We start from the raw sequence: 8,013 nt of genomic DNA on the forward strand, positions 1-8,013 counted from the left end.
GAATGGCTGAAACAGGATTGTGAAACATTAGAGCTGGATCCTATTAAGAGCTTTTTATTTTTGTTACTTAAAATCATAAAAGTGTGAGTTCTTCCTTGCTGAAATTGCTGGGACTGTGCTCTGTGTTTGCCTAATGGCTGGAACTGTGACTGTATCAAAAGAACCTGTCTGCTGCTGAATGGCACTGCTCATAGTTCGTTGTGTTTTGGCAATGGAGAACACTGTTGCACTATGGTGGCTTTATTCGGTGTAATTATCATCTGTTTTAATTTTATGGTTTAAGCCTTTTATTACAAACTGCTCAGAGAATGATGTTGATGAGTAGTTGTAAGTGAAAATTGCTAATACATAAATTCTGGCAGGGAATATGAAAGGCACTGAATAACAGGTGTGGAAGACTGACCTGTTCCTTAGAGTTTGGGAGAAAATGACAAACTTCTGGGATACCTTTAGAAGTTTTCAATACTGCTATTTTTCCTTTCTTGTGTGAATAGATGCTGTCACTTGGCCCTTCCTCAGGTCTGTGCAGCAGCTATTCAGAGATCCTGGTGGATGTCTCAGGCTTATCTGGCTAGTGATTTGAATTGAGCCACCATGGAGCAAAAGAAAGCAGCTCCTAGACACTTGAAGCTGGCCCTTGTTTCTGACTCAAAGTTTACACAACATGAAGGTTCCCTAAGCTGGTGCCCTCCAGAGATTTAGTATTCAGCTCCCCTCATCCCCAGCCAATGGTCTGAATGCCAGGAGTTGTGGTACAAAGCATTTGGAGGGGACCAGGCCGCACTCTGTAATGCTGAATATCTAGTGCAGGAATTGGTTCTTCTCAAAGCACATGAAAGGGAGACTTTTCCCATCCCTATGAGACAAATGCTTGAAACATGTTAGAACTTCAGATGTATTTTCTGCTTTTTGTGTGCCAAAATGACAGCTTTCTGAATGATTTGAAACTACCACTGCCATATTGGAGTATATTGGTCTGCCTGTCCTGTCACATTTTGAGGAAGTTGCATACATATGTCATGTCTGAACTGCACATATACCAAATTTCAGGGGCTGAACTCTGCAAAGTCAGCTCGTTGCAAAGTCAGCAAAAACTTTTGAAAGCTTAGTGAATCAACAAGGTCCAAGCACCTTTATATATCAGCGGTGCAATCCTATGCATCTTTGGACAGAAAAAAGGCCTATAACTCCCAGCATGCCCCAACATCCATGTGGGGATTTGTAGGTCTTAGGAAGAAGTTGACATAGGATTATATACATAGGAGTGTACCTTTGGTTTATTGTAAGGATGAAAAGATCAGCCCTGTTTCCCTTCTGTGAGCAACCAACATTCATGGCTTTTCCCCTTGCCTCTGTGATAAGGTTGTGCCTGTGCAGGGAGCTGCTGAAAGGCTGTCCCTGCTTCTTCATCACCATGGCTCTTGTTTATCTTGATGCCTGTCTCCACATCCCAACAACAATAGCTGAGCCCTGACAACCTGCCAGTACCTGACACAGAGGAAATAGTCAGTACTGAAAAGATAACCTAATCAAAAGCTTTAGTACAAAGACAAGTGCCAAATACTGCTGCCTGCGTAGCTGCTTGCTACCTGAGGGCAGGTCCACAAAGCATCTCAAATCAAACTTGTAACTTGATGACTCACCACAGACTTTTGGAACTGAATCTGTTGAAAGCATTGTGTCCTGGGAGGTTACCTGTCGGTTTGATATAATCCAATTAAGAATGGCGGCAGTTATTGGCAAATACCTCTTATGGACAGGAAATCAGTGAAGGGGCTTGGCTTGAGTGCTTTACTCCTGTGCACTAAAGGCACAAATTTAAACTGAAAAAAGGCCTACAACTCCCAGCATGCCCCTGCCAGTTGTGCTATGCCAGCTGGGGGATGCTGGAAGTCCCTTTTTGTCCAAACATGCATAGGGTTATTCCCCAAGATGCTTAAATCCAGGGGAAAGAAGGAAGGACGGAAGGAAGGAGGAAACATAAAACCATTATGCTGTTAAACATACTCTCCCTTTAGATGTTTTTAATGTTTGTTAAATTATATATTTTACAGGGTTTAAAGTATATTTTGTTATTTATACGAATACACATAATACTCAGCATGGCATTCACTGAAATAACTAAGACTATACAGACATAACTCCAAATTCTGGGATGGTGGATTATGTTTGAAATAAAGCCACCCTAGAAGGAAGGAAGGAAGGAAGGAAGGAAGGAAGGAAGGAAGGAAGGAAGGAAGGAAGATCTAATTGTGCATACTTAAAGATTATGCAACCCAAGGGAGGCTGGAATGTCTTGCTCTTCTCTGTTGGGGTGCTCTTTTGAATGTGTAAAGGATGCCTGCTTTCTTGCCTCATCTCATAGCACAGCCCTGTGCAACTCTGCTCAGGAGCAAGCCCCACTGAGTTCACAGGCTTTTATTCAGGTATCTGATAATACTGGATAATAGCCTTGTTTATGTAGCAAAATAACTCTCCAAAATAAGAATGGATCAATATCCAGCAAACTTCCACTACATCATTCCTGATGAGGAACAGTATAATATATTTTTAACAGTTGCATTTTGGCAGGCTCTCTCCAATCCTTGTATGAAGTTACCAAAACAGAGTGTGTAGCTCTGCTGCTAAGTTATAGCCCTTCTCCAAATATTATAATGCACACTGAATAGCTGGAGAGGAGCCATAACTTAGCGGCCGAGCACGTGCTTGGCATTCTGCAGCTCTCAAGTTCAGTTGCTGGCATCTTCAGTAATAAGGCTGTAGAGCAGCAGGACCAGGCAACGTCCTCCAGACCTTGGTGTACCCAGAGGTAGACAGTGATGGGCGAGAAGAATACAGTAATAATTCAGCTAAATATAAGACGGCTTTATGCATGCATTGCATCCCCTTGGAAGCAAATTTTCCAAACTGTGAGGCAGCCTACAGGGAGGCTGACAGGAGGTCCAAACAATGGCTGCGTCCTTCTGCCTCACCCCTGTTCTCTCTCCTTGGTCAAACCCTTTACGTTTTAATACTGAATGGTCCTGCCCACCAACCAGAGTGGGGAGATAGGGGCTAATGCTGTAGACAAGATGAGTCTGAACTCTCTGCTCAAGCTGCATCTTTCCTGTCCCTTTTTCTCCTTCTACCTCACCTGGAAAGACAAAAGGATCACATGACCTTCCACTACCTTCTTACCTTGAAAGGCAAAGCATGGTACTCTGTTCTCTTCTAAGCTAAGTGTCAAACAATACACCTTCCTTCTGAACCAAGATATTCTGCATGAACATGCTAACTTCTATCCTTCATGCATGTCATGAATGCACTGTTTGTGAGTAAAGAAACCCTTTTTACTTTTTGTGGTAAACCTTTCAGTGTGGATTTTGATAGATTCAGCTGCAAGCAACAGCATCGCAATGAAACCTACAGTACTGTGCTTTCTTCTGCTGAACCTATATATGACTAAATGTAGAACACGTTCCCAACACTTTTTCTGAAACTCCTAGTCCTGCTTCCCAAGTGTACTTCTTTTGTCACCTTTCTTCCTCTTCTACCTACTAAAGTACCTTTTGTGTAAACCAGGGATGCCCAAACCTCTTTTCACCTGACATTTGAATTCAGTGCTGGAGAAGCACTTGGGAAGGCATTATGGTGGTGGGCATGGCTGAAGGCAAGGTCAAAGGAGCCAAATATATCCCCCCTTTGGTATATACCCCCCACTGCCATAGGATAGTAGTGCTGGAATACCATCATAGTTTAATTTTTAAAGCATATTTTAAGTTCTTACTGCCAGTACCCCTTCATGGATCACTCCTTGTCATGGTGAAGGGACTTGTATCCCTTGTATAGCACAAAGAAGCTATGAGCTATGCCGTGCAGGGCCACCCAAGACAGACAGGTCATAGCATAGAGCCTGACAAAACATGATCCACTGGAGAAGGAAATGGCAACCCACTCCAGTATCTTTGCCATGAAAACCCCATGGACAGTACAAAAAGATATGACGCTGGAAGATAATGCCCTCAGGTTGGAAAGTGTCCAATGTGCCACTGGGGAAGAGTAGAGGATTAGTGCTGGTAGCGCCAGAAAGAATAAAGTGATTTGGTTAAACACAAAAGGACACTCCGTTGCAGATGTATCTGGTGGTGAAAGGAAAGTCCGACGCTGTAAAGATCTATACTCCATAGGAATCTGGAATGTAAGATCTATGAATCAAGGCAAGCTGGACATGGTCAAACAAGAGATGACAAGACTGAACATCGACATCGTAGGAATCAGTGAACTAAAATGGACAGGAATGGGTGAATTTAATCCAGATGACCATCAGGTATGCTACTGCAGGCAAGAATCCCTCAAAAGAAATACAGTAGCCTTCATAGTCAATAAAAGAGCAGGAAAAGCAGTACTGGGATATAATCTCCAAAATGACAGAATGATCTCAGTTCGAATCCAAGGCAAACCATTCAACATCACAGTAGTTCAAGTCTGTGCCCCAACCACTGGTGCTGAGGAGGCTGAAGTTGACCAGTTCTATGAAGGCCTACAACACCTTCTAGAATTAACACCAAAAAATGATGTCCTTATCATCTTGGGGGATTGGAATGCTAAAGTAGGAAGCCAAAAGATCACCAGAACAACAGGCAAGTTTGGCCTTGGAGTACAAAATGAAGCAGGACTCAGGCTGGTAGAATTTTGTCAAGAGAATACGATGGTCATAGCAAACACTCTTTTCCAACAAACCAAGAGACGACTCTACACATGGACATCATCAGATGGTCAACACAGAAATCAGAATGAATATGTGCTCAGTCCCTTGGACTTCAAGGCGATCAAACCGGTCAGTCCTAGAGAAGATCAACCCTGACTGCTCTTTAGAAGGCCAGATCCTGAAGATGAAACTCAAATACTTTGGCCACCTAATGAGAAGATAGGACTCCCTGGAGAAGAGCCTAATGCTGGGAACAATTGAGGGCAAAAGAAGAAGGGGATGGCAGAGGATGAGGTGGCTGGATGGAGTCACTGAAGCAGTCAGGTTGACCTTAAGTGGACTCCAGGAGATGATGGAGGACAGGAAGGCCTGGAGGAATTGGTCCATGGGGTCTGGATGGGTCAGACACGACTTCATGACTCACAACAACAACAACAACAACTTCCAGTAATGAGTCCTTAGGGGAGGCATTGAAGCTTTTAGAATAGGGAGAAAAAGCACACAAAAGCTAGGAAAGCAGGCTGCAGTATGTGAAGGGGGTGTTGTCATCCGGGCAATGACGGAGTGCCAGACTGAACTGTATTTGGTCCCTGGGCTTCAGCTTCAACACCCCTGACACCCCTGAGGAGGGGATAGCCAGCAGGGAGGGAGGGAGGGAGGGAAATTGTTGTGGAGCAATATCAGTTAGTGTGTGAAGGAAGTCTGGGAGGGTGGGCAGGACTTGCTCCTTGGTATTTTCACCTTCAGTACCAGACTGGTAGCTTGTACTGCTTTGAGAGGGTGTTACCCTTAATGGAAGACTAAAAATAATTCTACTTAAGTACAGATAAAAAACATTCTTGTAAACTAGTAGAAAGTATAAATGCTGTTTGCTCCCTCCCCGAGGTGGGGTGGGTGGAGGAACGTTTCTGAGGCCGAGTTGGAGAAACTGCACTTTCAAGGCTTTTGACTGTCCACATAAACCTCAAAGGGACTTTTAATCTCCTCTGTTGCCCTTGGCTGTGTTCACTTGACCCAGCCCTGGAGGCAGCCTCCTGCTGTTTCTCCTGCTGGATTTCTGTTATTGGCATCTGGTAAAATGGGGTGTATCGATATGTAGGCTCAGGAATGAGGAATGCAGGAATGAGGGGGTCAGCTAGGGATGCATAAAGTGGCATGGGGGGAAAATTAAAATGTATTCCTAATTCCCACCCACTCCCTCCATTATAAAGAGTGTTGTGACCTCATTCGACATCTGTGTGATTTAATAAATATACTAACAGACAGCATGTGTCTGGGGCGGGTAATGAGCTTTTGTTTGGCACTAGACAGGCTTTGAATGGGTGTGTGAAAACAGCAAAAGGCCATGGTTGATCCAGCAGGCGTGGGGAGTATTATATTAAAAAGAAATTGATCAGCTGTGTTGGAGCAGGAGCAGCTGCTTTGGCACAGCACAAGGGTGACATGTAGGCTTGCGTCAAAGGGCTACCCTGGAAGGGATTTATAGGGAAGAACAGAGGTGGTCAAGTGATGCAAAGAGCAGACATATGCATATTTTCCTAGCCTGATTCCAAAGGGTAGCTTGGCCTTGGAGGCTGAAAAACTGCACAGTAGAGGTGCTCTTGACCCCAGTGCCAAGTCACACTTTCCTTGGCCAATGGGGATTACACCTACAGAGACTTTCAGAGTCTCCTCAGGGTTTCCTGGCTCTCTGGCCAACTTTTTCCTCCCAGATCTCCAAAATAAGACTCAGAAACAGGACGGGACAGAAGACCAAACCACAGCATGAACTCAGTGGCCTGAGGAAAAGTAGCAGATTGAAAAAGGTTCCTGGATTTAACATCTGGATAAATTGGTAGGAAGGGTTTTAAAAATAATAAAAGGGTGCTTCTAACATCATATTTCCTGCTCTTTGCCACAGGACTTTCCTACTGAATGACAAATATGGAGCTCCTTGACTTCTGATGTTGATTTGCTCCAGATTTCAAGAGCACAGAGGGCTTCACTGTATGCTTCCAGCTGAACTGGGAGGGCAGAGAATGTGAGGAAATGTCATCCAAGACTGGGCTGGGATTGCAAAATCAGGCTGCAATGACAAATGGCACTCTCATTTTTTTAAAGGCATCCTCAAACCGCAAAAACAATGGCAGTGATTTGTGAAGGATAGAAACTATCAATAGCAAATATTGCCAACTGGCTGTATGCCTATGTGGTGCAGGAGTACCCTATGGAGGGAATTACAGAGTGGAGCAGCATGGGTAGCTGCCATTCCTCCTGCAAGGCTGCCATATGCAAGCTTCGGCATCTCAGCACAGGAAAATGCAGAAAGGTGTGGCAGTTGTGGTGGAAGGAGTAGTGGAAATGTTCTTTGCTCTACAGTTTCTTCTGGATGAAAACATGAAATTTCAGCATCAGACACTGCAGGCATGAAACTGCCCCAGACTTTTAGCACTTAAGGGCATGATCCTATGCATGCTGAAACAAACAAACAAACAAACAAAGATCCGGGAACTCTTAGGGTTTCTCAGCCAGGCATTCTAAACAAGCCAAGGTTTGTACCCTAAGAAAGGGAAAGGAAGAACAAAGGAATGTATTATTTTCCCCAGAGAGCACTGAAAAGGAATCTTATCCAAAGTTGCGGGGATTAGGTTGAGGTAATGCAGATCAAGCACATATAACTAGAAATTTAAAGTTTTCTTTTAATCTATATTGTTAGGAAAAATGAGCAAAAGCTCTGAAATAATATGGCTACTAATAGCCTGACACTGCAAGAACAGCTTGAGCCTTAAGGTGGAATTCACATTGCAAGTCTGGCTATCCCAGCTAATGTGCCTGTCCTGAAAGGTCTTCCCTTGTGGCACAGCTTAGACATGCAAACGTCTGCCTATCCTGAAGGTTTTTCTTTTTTCTGTTGTGCAGTCTTAATCCATTCAACCCTTTTGTTTTACTCTCATGTGCATCTAGCAAATTGCATACGTGATCCTCCCTGGATCCCAAATGGATAGGATATAAAAGCATCTTGTCCAGATTCCATCTTTGTAGTTCCTTTGGGGCCTACCTACATGCCACATGTATTTCCTGCATGTCTGAATAAACTGTTAATGTTCTTTTGATTGCACACCCCCAGTGGACTTACTCTCTCTGGTTTTTCTTGTCAGTTTCAGCTAATTTTTGGCTTGGTTACTTTGCAGCTAACCTCTTGTCAAGCTGGTTGTGTTTTTGTTGTTTCGTTTGGTTTGGTTTTTACACAGTTTAATTTACAAAGAGTTCTGGTTTGATCAAAAACTCAATCAGTCACCTCATTAATTAAATTTATACTGCCTAGTTCAAAAAACTCCCAGGGTAAC

The 8,013-nt window shown here is 43.7% G+C and overlaps 1 long non-coding RNA gene across 1 annotated transcript in view; it reads left to right on the forward strand.

Annotated features, from left to right (window-relative positions):
- Positions 1 to 7,776, forward strand: part of LOC123033141 — an 89,131-nt gene extending 81,355 nt beyond the window's left edge. The window contains exon 3 of the long non-coding RNA XR_006416579.1: positions 6,588 to 7,776. This is a non-coding gene — a long non-coding RNA (uncharacterized LOC123033141). The remainder of the gene's footprint in view (positions 1 to 6,587) is intronic.
- The last annotated feature ends 237 nt before the right edge of the window (positions 7,777 to 8,013 follow it).

This window comes from Varanus komodoensis, unplaced genomic scaffold, assembly GCF_004798865.1.
Source record: "Varanus komodoensis strain SLA01 unplaced genomic scaffold, ASM479886v1 scaffold59_1, whole genome shotgun sequence".
Lineage (NCBI taxonomy): Eukaryota > Metazoa > Chordata > Lepidosauria > Squamata > Varanidae > Varanus > Varanus komodoensis.